Source organism: Psammomys obesus, unplaced genomic scaffold (assembly GCF_907164565.1).
Source record: "Psammomys obesus unplaced genomic scaffold, mPsaObe1.curated_primary_1811, whole genome shotgun sequence".
NCBI lineage: Eukaryota > Metazoa > Chordata > Mammalia > Rodentia > Muridae > Psammomys > Psammomys obesus.
Genome location: NW_026587215.1, coordinates 3,569,741 through 3,580,233, shown reverse-complemented (window position 1 = coordinate 3,580,233; position 10,493 = coordinate 3,569,741).

Genomic DNA, 10,493 nt, shown 5'->3' with positions numbered 1-10,493 from the left:
CATATCCCACAAACAGGCACTGTCTTAGTTGGGGCCTCTATTGCTGTGATGAACCATGATCAAAAGCAACTTGTGTCGGAAAGGATTTACCTCACCTTTCAGCTTATAGTTCATCATCCAGAGAAGTCAAGGCAGGAGTTGATACAGAGGCCTGGGAGGGATGCTGCTTACTGGCGTGCTCCTCCTATCTTGCTCCTCCAATCTTGCTCAGCCTGCTTTCTCACATCACCCAGGAGTGGGACGGCCCACCTCGAGCTGGGCCCTCCCACATCAATCATCGATCAAGAAAATATGCTAAAGGCTTGCCTACAGGCCAATATGGTAGGGGCATTTTCTCAGCTCAGGTTCCCTCTTCCCAAATGACTCCAGGTTGCATCAAACTGACATAAAACTAGCCACACAAGCACATGTGCTGTTTGTATGTACTCATAACTAGAGGTGTACACAAAGGCCAGGGGCATCAGATCTTCCAGAGCTGCAGTTACAGCAGTTATGAGCCGCCAGCTGTGGCTGCTGGGAAAGGTACACACACTGATACACACACATATTCGCCACACAGCACCTACATGATATGCTCCCTGTATTGCAAATACATCCTAACCAAATCAAATCAAAATAGGCAAAACCAGAATTGTTCCTTTGTACCCAAAAACAGAGCTCCAAGGGATGGTAAGAAGAAACATATGCAAATAGATCTCTTTTTGATGCCTTGCTGCCCCTCAGCTCAGGCCATGCATGGTAACTATGGCTGCACTGTGTGGACCTATCAGACGGAGATGCTACCCAAAAGATCTCAAAATAGCTCGGCTCTGCTTGCTGTGGCGGCACGCCTCTGCTCCAATCAGCAATAGCTCGTTCTTCACTATTGTTGCTATGTGACAAACTATTGGCTCTCAGCCTTAATCCCAGCCTCGAGAGAGGGAGGGTGGGCAGAGGGTGTTTGAAAGAGGATCTTTCCCAGAATCTGTGTAACAGGGATTCCTCTGCAGGAGATACAACCTAAGGCATCTATTGTACAGCCTCAGGAGGAGGGAGGACGCTGGGGAACATGACCTTGAAGATAAAGATATCAAACAAAGCCCAAGTGGTGGTTCAAGTCTGTAATCCCAGCACTCAGGGAGGCAGAGGTAGATGGAGCTCTGTGAGTTTGAAGCCAGCCTGGACAACAAAGTCCAGGATAGCCAAAGATACACAGAGAAACCCTGTCTCAAAAAAAAAAAAAAAAAAAAAATTACATATATACAGATATACATATCAAACAATCCAGTTGGTGGTAGCACACACCTTTAATTCCAGCACTCGAGAGGCAGAGGCAGGCAGAAATCTGTGACTCTGATGTCGAGCCTAGTCTGTAGATGGAGTTCCAGAACAGCCAGGGCTAAACAAAGAAAGCTGGTCTCGAAAAATAATCAAACAAACAAACAAAATAACAAAAAAATCAATCAATCAAACAAACAAAAACCCAGCTCAATTAACTGGACATTTGTGAACTTTAATTTGGGCTCAAATTCAAAAGTCACATGTTTTCCATCTTCCTCTGCTGGGTGTTTAGAGAGAGACAAACTCACAAATGAGCCACACCACATGACTGACATTTGGGGTACAATATGGGCTCTCAGGATGAGCCCTCAGAGGGGCTCAACTTTGGACATGGTGAAAGGGTTACAGGAGATCCATATAGAATTCCACCACGGGACAGACAGTCCGGTAGTGAAATCAGAGACCATGAACTGAAACACCTGCTAAGGCCAGATAGAAGTCTGATACAACGCTCTGTAGCAAATAAGAAGACAATGTGACGCCTGGCCTGCAGATTCTGATATTCCTCCTGTAAAGAGGGCCAAGGAACTAAGTCTGAAAGGAGTTAGAGGTGTTGTCTTGGTAGAAAGGGAAAACACCCTAAATCAGGCATTAAACCCCAGGCTCATAAACCTAGAACCTAGGAAGATCAAGGGTTGAAGGTTAGGGCTGGAGAGGTGGCTCAGAGGTTAAGAGCACTGGCTGCTCTTCCAGAGGTCCTGAGTTCAATTCCCAGCAACTACTTGGTGGCTCACAACCATCTATAATGAGATCTGGTGCCTTCTACTGGTGTGCAGGTGTATATGCAAACAGAAAATATATATACACACACACAATAAATCTTAAAAAAAAAAAAAAAGAGTTGAAGGTCATTATCAGGGATATAGTGAGTTCAAGGCCTTTGGGCTAAGTGAGACCCTGACTTAAAAAAAAAAAAAATCAGCTGGGTGGTGGTGGTGCACGCCTTTGATCCCAGCACTTGGGAGGCAGAGGCAGGTGGAACCTTGTTGACTTCAGAGCCAGCCTGGTCTTCAGAGTGAATTTCCGGACAGGTTAGGGCTCCACAGAGAAACAAAATATTAGAGTGAGGTGTACACACTTTAATCCTGGCGCCTGGGGACTCGGGCAGATCTCTGTGGCCTGGGAGAGTCCAGGACAGCCAGGGCTATGCAGAGAGATGCTGTCTTAAAAAAAAAAAAAAATTAATTAGTGGCTAAAGAGATGTCTCAGGGGTTAAGAGCACTTGCTGCTTGGGAGCACTTCTCTCTTGCAGAGAACTCAACCTTGGTTTCTAGGAGACACAAGGGGCACCTGTAGCTTCAGTTCCCGAAGAACCCGATGCCTCTGAGCTCCCCAGGCACCTCTGGTCATGCGCACATACCAGCACACACATAATTTAAAATAAAAATAGTTTTAGGTTCAATTTAATTTAAAACTGGAAAAAAACGTAAGTGATAGTAATCAGATACCTCCTTGAATCCGTGTGGAGAAAGGGAGCATGCTTGACGCAAAGGTCAGGATCTGAAAGGTCAGGACCGCGGGCGGCCATTGGTGCTGTGGCTCATCAGCGAGCTAAATATATGGCCTAAGGGTCACCAGGGGCATGCAGGACAGCAAGGCTGCATGGATCCCTTCTTCCAACCTGACACACATCCCAGACCATGTGACGTCAGGTACAAGTGCAGGTGACACAAGAAGAGCCTCTCCTTGTCCCCCTCACCCCAAGGCTCACTGCAGATTAAGCCTTTAAACCACTTCCTTGACTCATCTCAGCATAAGTCAAAATAAGAACAATTCGAAAGCACTGTGTGAGGGTATACATCTAAACCCCAACACCCAGGAGGAAGGAAGGAAGATTAGTCCCAGGCAAGCCTGGGATACACAGTGAGTCAGTTCTGGATCAGCCTGGGCTACTGAACAAGATTCTATATCAGAGAAAAGAAAGAAAAAGAAAGAAAGAAAGGAAGGAAGGAAGGAAGGAAGGAAGGAAGGAAGGAAGGAAGGGAAAAAGAAAGAAAGAAAGGAAGGAAGGAAGGAAGGAAGGAAGGAAGGAAGGAAGGAAGGAAGGGAAAAAGAAAGAAAGAAAGAAAGAAAGAAAGAAAGAAAGAAAGAAAGAAAGAAAGAAAGAAAGAAAGAAAGAAAGAAAGAAAGAAAAAGAAAGGAAGGAAGGAAGGAAGGAAGGGAAAGAAAAAGAAAGAAAGGAAGGAAGGAAGGAAGGAAGGAAGGAAGGAAGGAAGGAAGGAAGGAAGGAAGGAAGGAAAGGTTTAGATAAGAGATGGATCAAGCCTTAAGACCTTACTCCAATTCATGTGACCCAGATGGTAGGAGAAAACTGACTCCTACAAGCTGTCTTTTGACTTCCACAAATGCACACCCACCATCCACACACATAGAACCATAAAAATGAAAAGAAATAAATGATGTAATTTAACATTTATAAAGAGAAAGCAATTTTAAATAATGTATAGGTCAACATTCTCATTTTTTTTTATCATTTTCATTTGTTTGTTTGTTTGTTTTGTTTTGTTTTTTTCCAGACAGGGTTTCTCTGTGTAGTCCAGGCTGTCCTGGAACTCAAGAGAGCTGCCTCCTGAGTACTAGAATTACAGGCATGTGCCACTACTGCCTGGCTCCATCGATTTTTTTTTTAACTTATTATTTTTTAGGTGTGTGCGTGCCTGTTTTTGTATGTACTCATAACTAGAGGCATACATGAAGGCCAGGGGCATCCCATGTCCTGGAGCTGGAGTTACAGCAGTTACGAGCTGCCAGATGTGGCCGCTGGGAAAGGAACACCAGCCCTCTGCGAGAGCTCTGTGATTCTTAACTGCTGATCCATGATCCATCAATCAGTCCAGGCCCCCTCACCCACTCTCGTTCAGAAGCCAGCGTCTCATGACTTGCTTGGCCCGAAACTCACTGTGTAGACCAGGGGCGGCCTCTGCCTCCCAAGTGGGTGCAGAGATTAAAGGCTTGGCTATGCCACCCATTATTGAAGCCACCTCTGTTCACTGGTGCTTTGTCCCAGCTCTGCTTTCTGTGACGACCAGATGGGTTTGGCATATACTACACCCCCCCAATTTCAACATTTGTGAGGCTGAGGTTGGAGCTTTGATGCAAGTTTGAGGGTCAGCCCACACCACATAGAGCTCCAGGTTAGCCTGGGATACAAAATAGACTCCTAAGGGGGCTTAGAGCTCAGTTGGTAGAGTGCTCGTCCAGCAAGCACAAAGAGAGGGCTTGTGTGCCCAGAACTACATTAACCTCACCTGCCTACCCGATTCCAGTCCACCCTGGAATTTATGAGAGCCTGGCTCAAAAACAAAACAAAAACAAACAAACAAACAAACAAAAAACCCTACACAGGTAGCTGAAGAGATGGCTTAGCAAGTAAGACTTGAGTTTCCCAGAGCCCATATTAGGCAATGGACAAAATTACAGCCCTCTTCTGCAAGCCCCCACCCCACCCCCACACATGTGGCATCGACTACACAGAGAGAGATAAGATAGATTCATATACTTAGAAATAAAATAAATTAAAAACAACAACAGCAACAAATGGCTAGGTAGTGATGGCACACTCCTTTAATCCCCGTACTCAGGAGGCAGAGGCAGGCAGATCTCTGTGAGTTCAAGACCAGTCTACAGATCGAGTTCGTGCTCAGCCAGGGCTACATACAGAGAAACCCTGTCTGGAACAAAACAAAAGACAAAAAAAATTAAAAAAATAAAAGAAAAAGGGGAGAAGGACTACCTAGCTGGAAACGAGGAAGAGATCCCGCCTCAAACTAAGTAGAAGGGAGGACGGCTACCTGAGGCTAAGTCCAGCGGGTACAGCTACTCCCACACCAGTGCAGTACACACTTAGGCGGACATGCCCAGGCATGCACAAAGAGCCAGTTGAGTCCTTACTTACACCGCTGGGAGAAGCTGAGCAGGCTGAGAGCAAAGAATAGCCTGAGCACACACAGTGCCCCGGTCTAAGGTTCGAGCCCCAGGACCAAAACAAGTAAACAAAATGTTTTCCTGCTTTTGTTGTATTAGAGACCATATAACTGTGAACACAGATTTCGGGATTTAAACCATGAGGGGCAGAATAGCTCAGCTGCAGGATACGAACATCTTCTGGTTGTTTTGTTTTTTTTTAGATAATACCAAAGTTCTGAGTATTTATGAATATAAACCACAGAAAATGATCCATGAGTTACTGTTATCAAGTTTCTTTCTTCGTTTTCTTCTTTCTCTCTTTTATCCTTTCTTCTTTCTCTCTTTCGTTTTGTCTTTCTGACAGAGGGTCTCTGTTACATAGCTCTGGCTCCCCTGGAACTCATTTGTAGACTGAGAGATCTAGCTGCCCACCTGCCTCTTTCTCAGGAGGGCTGGGATTAAAGGCATGTGCTGTTACAACTGAGCAGAGTTATCAAATCCCTTCATTTTAACCACCCTGAAGAAAGTGGACTGGTTCCTTGTTGTGATTTTAGTTTGTGTTGTTATTTGCTTCTGTGTGTGTGTATGTGTGTGTGTGTGTGTGTGTGTGTGTGTGTGTGTGTGTGTTTAACAAAAGTTCTTTTGCATCCCTGACTGAAATATGTAGCCTTGACTATCCTGGAATTCGGTAGATCAGGCTGGCTACAAACTCACAGAGATCCACCTTGGTGTGCCACCAACGCCCAGCCAGGAAGCTGCGGAAAAAAAGAAGAAATGAACAAAATGGGCCCAGCAAAAATATTCTCTGGAGAGCTGCCTTCCTCTAGCTACCCGCCTTTCATGAGCTCCCAATCTGAAACATCTAATTATGAGTTCTCTAAACCTGACATTGGGAAAACAACTCTTTAACAAATGAGCTTCTTATGCAAGGACAGGTGCTGGGTTGATCGAAGGGATATTGTTCTTGGAGTGGAGCTACACAACTTTAATCCAAGCATCTGGGAGGCAGAGGCAGGTAGATCTCTGAATTCAAGGCCAAAATGGCATACAGTGAGTTCCAGAGAAGCAGGGCTAGCAAGGACTGCATGGCAATTTAAGTGCTCAGTGACCGGGGACTGGTTAAACACAGATTAATATTGGTTTGTTTGTTTGTTTATTTCTGTGTTTTTTCACAAGGTCTCACCATTGTAGCCCTGGCTGGCCTGGAATTTGTTATGTAGACCAGGCTGGATTTGAACCTACAGAGACACACATAACTGTCTCCTTAGTGCTGTGACTAAAGCCATGCATCCCACCCAGCTGAGTTTAGTGTTCTTTTCAAAGGTGTACTATGGAGGTGGTTTTCAATCTTTCCTTTAAAATTATTTGTAGCCAGGACATGGATGCTTACACCTTGAATCCCAACACTTGGAAGGGAGAGAAGCAGGTGGTTTTCTGAGTTCAAGACCTTTCTGGTTTATAGGAGTTAGGGCTACACAGAAAAACCCTGTCATGAAAAAGAAATAAAAACAAACAAATAAAACAACGATAAAAAAAACCCAAAAATTATTTGTTAAAAATTACAAAGTATTATTGTTTTTGCATGTCTGGATGTGAAACAGCACATACTACAATATACTTATGGAAGTCAGAAGACAACTTTTAAGAATTGGTAGCCAGGGGCTGGAGAGATGGCTCACTGGTTAAGAGCACTATGTGCTCCTCCAAAGGACCTAGGTTCAACTCCCAGCACCCACATGGCAATGCATAGCTGTCTGTAACTCCAGTTCAAGGTAGTCTGACACCCTCAAACCAGTGCACATAAAATAAAATAAAATTAATTATTAAAAAAAAAAAAAGAAGAGTTGGTAACCAGGCATACACCTGTGGCACACACCTGTAATCCCAGCACTCAGGGAAGCAGCAGCAGTCACATCCCTGTGAGTTCAAGGCCAGCCTGGTCTACAAGTTAAGTCCAAGACAGCCAAGTCTACATAGAGAAACCCTGTTTCAAAAAACAAAAATAAATAAGTAAAAAATTTTAAAAGAGTTGGTTTTAACTGGGCATGATGGTGCACACCTTTAATCCCAGCACTCAGGAGGCAGAGACAGGAGGATTGAATCTGAGGCCAGCCTGGTCTACAAAGTGAGTCCAGGACAACCAAGGCTACACAGAGAAACCCTGTCTGTAAGAAAACAATAAACCAACCAACCAACAAACCAACAAACAAATAAAAGCAATTCTAGGACAAAGGACAACCAGGGCAGTAGGGCAGTTATACAGAGAAACCCTCTCTTGGAGGGGGAAAGACTTGTTTCTCCATGCCAGGCGTGGTGGTATAGAACAGAGAGGACTACACAGACTAAACAAAAGAGAGCTGATTCTCTCCCTCTACAGGAATCCATGGGACTTGAACTCAAGTCATCAGGCTTCCATGGCAAGTGCTTCCATTTGCTGAGCCATCTCACAGACTCTTAAAACTGTGTTTTAAGCCGGGCACGGTCATGGTGGCATCCATCTGTAATCCTGGCACTTGGGGGCTGAATTAGGAGGCTCTTCAGTTCAAAACAAGCTACATGGCTTATTTCAAACAAGGGCCTTATTTCAAACAAGGGCTCAGCGTTTAAAAGCACTGGGATTCCAGAGGACTCAAGTTCTCAGGTTCCATTCCCAGCACCTACAGGGTGTCTGTAACTGTAGTTCCCGGGGAATGTGGTGCACAGATGTACAAGCCAAACATCCAGACACATTAAGAAAAAATCTGTCAGGTGGTGGAGACAACAGGTGGCACATGGCTTTCCTCCCAGCGCTCAGTAGGCAGAGACAGGTGGGTCTCTGCGAGTTCAACGCCAGCCAGCTCTACAGACCTAGCTCCAGGAGAGCTACACAAAGAAACCCTGTCTTTAAAAGCAAACAAACAACAACAACAAATAAGTTTGTTATTGCTTTGGAGGTGGTGGTGGTGGTGGTGGTGTGTGTTGTTAAAATTCCTTCCTTCCCAGAGGGAGACATGAGCAATAAAGCAACTCCTATCTCTTCTCCTAAGGTCCCAGTGACAAACCGAAGTTCATTCTGGAAACTCAGTGAGTTTATCGGGCTTTCTTACACAGAGGTTATTTACAGGGACGTGGGTGGGTGCCCCTCCCCCAAAGGGCTGTTCCTTGAAAAGCCTTTACCTAGCAGGGATGAGGGCTTTTTCTTAACCCAATACATAACATTTCCTTGTCTTCCCTGGACCATATGCTTTCACCCTTCTGATGCCAAGTTCCCCGAAGGCAGAGTTGCAAATAACTAAATAACTAAAACAGGAAGGATCTATATACTCAGGTGAGGCTCTCCCGCCCTCCTGTCCCTCCACTGGGGCTGTGAACAGTCAACAAACTTGGCTGGAAAGAATATTTCGCAAGGAGGTGAGGTTGAACTCTCCAAGATAGTCGTTGCTTGGCTTGAAAGATAGACACTAACAGTGAGTGTGTTTGTCTGTGTGTGTGTCCATGTGTGCAAGCATGTTTGCTTATATTTGTAAATGAGAAAAGCCAGGGATCTACATCAGGCGTCTTCCTCTATCTTATTTTATGAGAGAGGGATTCTCACTGGCCTGGAACTCACTCATGGGCCAGATTGGTTGGCTAGCAAGCTCCAAGGCCCACCTGTCCCCAAACCCCAGCACAACGGTTATGTACAAATTAGTTATCTAAGAAAAGGAATGTCTCCCAAGATGTATGGTTAAGGGGGAGAACTGGACTGGTAAACAGCTCGGTGGTAGAGTACTTGGTCAGGATGTTCAAGGCCTTGGGTTCAATCCCCAGCACTACAGAAAGGTAAAATAGGCAGATAGAAAAAGAATACTGGGGTTGGAGAGATGGCTCAGCAGTTAAGCACACTGGCTGCACTTATACAGAGGATTCAGGTTCTGTTGCCAGCACCCACTCGGCAGCTCACAGCCATCCCTACGGCCAGTGCCTGGCAGTCCAACACCCTCTTCTGACTTCCTTAGGTACAGGGTACAGGTGTGGTACACAGCCATACACAGACAACAAAATAAATGAATCTAAAATAACTGTATTGAATTCTTTTGTTTTCTTTCTTTCTTTTTTGGTTGTTTGAGACAAGATTTCTCTCTATGTAGTCTTGGCTGTCCTGAACTTGCATTGTAGACAGGCTGGCCTTGAACTCAGAGATCCACCGGTCTCTGCTTCCCCAGTGCTGGGTTTAAAGGGATGCACAACCACTGCCCAGCTGAATTCTTCTTAAAGGTCAGGTCAGTGCTCAGGTCTGAAGGTACAGTGCTGAACCAAACAGAAAACAAATGTGTATGTAGGGAGACATACACTGGACACATGATAAGCGCTAGGACAGGACACACAGTGACGCAGGCGGCAGGGGCATCCAGGGGTCCTCTGGGTAGGCAGGAGGCCTCAGATTCACTTGCAGTGGTCTCGGAGGCAAACTGGGACAAAAAAGAGAATCAACCCGTGGAAGTGGTTAAAGGAAGAGAAGCCCCAGTGCAGGAAACAACATCTTTGGAGGGAACAGAGCAAACACCATTTGAGGAACCGAAAGAAATTCTGTGTAGCCGGAAGTAGACATGAGCCAAGCTTAGAAGAAGCCATGCAAGAAGCCAGGTATAATGTGGAGAAGGGACCGAGAGGGATAAGAACAGCTGGGTATGGTGCTGTGTGCCTGTCATCCCAGCCAGGGGGAGGAGTGTCGTTTGAAAGGAGTCTGTGCTATACTGTGAGTACTAGGCCAGTTTGTGCTACAGAGTGAGACTCTGTCTCAAGAAAAAAAAAAAGATCAGGAAGCGGGGTATAGGTGGCAGAGTGGGGTGAGGCTGCAGCGAACACTAATCCCAGCACTTGGGAGGGAAAGACAGGTAGCTGGGTTCAAGGCCAGCCTGATCTACAGAGCAAGTTCCGGGGCAGCCAAGGCTACAGGGAGAAATCCTGTCTGGAAAAACAAACAAAAACAAAGGAGGAGGAGGAGCCACAGGAGGAGCAGAAAGAGGGGGAGGGGAAAAGGATGGAGGAGGGGGAGGGGAAGAAGGAAGAGGAGGAGGAAAAATAAGAAAAGGAAGAAGAAAAGCTTTATCATAAAAAACAGTGAAGATATTCACACCAAGTCTGATGACAAGAGTTCAGTCTCTGAATCTACATGGTGGAGGAGAATAGACTTCTCAATGTGCTCTGACTTCTACATGCTCATTCTGGCGTGGCTGCCCTCTCCCTAATAAATAAATAAATAAATAAATAAATAAATAAATAAATAAATAAATAAATAAATAAAT